This window comes from Brassica oleracea, chromosome C8, assembly GCF_000695525.1.
Source record: "Brassica oleracea var. oleracea cultivar TO1000 chromosome C8, BOL, whole genome shotgun sequence".
Lineage (NCBI taxonomy): Eukaryota > Viridiplantae > Streptophyta > Magnoliopsida > Brassicales > Brassicaceae > Brassica > Brassica oleracea.
Window position 1 is genome coordinate 21,971,153 of NC_027755.1, and position 900 is coordinate 21,972,052.

Here is a 900-nt window from a genome sequence, read left to right on the forward strand (position 1 = left end):
AGCCTAATGAGTTTCCCTTTGTGTACATGTTTCACAACGTGAGATCTGTTACAGGATAACTCTGAGTCTTTTCAATCTTTGCATCAAGTTTAAACTTTAGGATGGCTAATCCTATCATGCCATATAGTGTAAAATTTCGTGGGATATATCAGTATAGTCACCACTTTTCTCTTGCCTCTTATCATACTGATCTTATAGCATAGTTTTAAATCAGTAGAGATCATAGGTATAGTCTCGACTACTTATAAGGTCTTAGGCGTTTGTTTTTCTTTAATACCGAAGGAACTTGTTTTCTTCTTTCTAAAGGAACTTGTTTCCTTCCTTACCCATTGTTTCTACTTGGAAACCATACATTATAACTTCAATGGGTCACATGTTCTTTTTGGTGTGTATAATGCCTTTTAAGGCAATGCCTCATAGTTTCTTTACTATGCTTACTATACCTATTCATGATTTCTTACTTGGTTTTATGCTCTTTAGGCAAAAATAGAATCATTCATATGTTCAAGTAAGATCATGCAAGATAATGAATTCAAAACCAATTCCATTGTATATATAAAATCGTGAATGACAATTAGGTTAAAGCAAATCACAAATCAAGGACTTTAAAATAAAATGTCGAGATCCCTCTTAGTCAATAGACATGCCGGCCACTCCTTGAGTTATATTGGACAAGGCTCCCTTGGATTCATCCTGATCTATGTCAGTTTTATTTGTATCATGATATCTCATCTCACTGCTCCTCTTTAGTACCTTGTCATTCTCAATCACCGTTAGGTAAGAGATCAGGTCATTGTAAGTGGTAGAACCTCTTTCTATGTAGATATGTTTTGACAACAAATCTTCTGGATGGAATGTGGAGTATGTCTTGAATAGACAATCATTATCTGTTACCTTTTC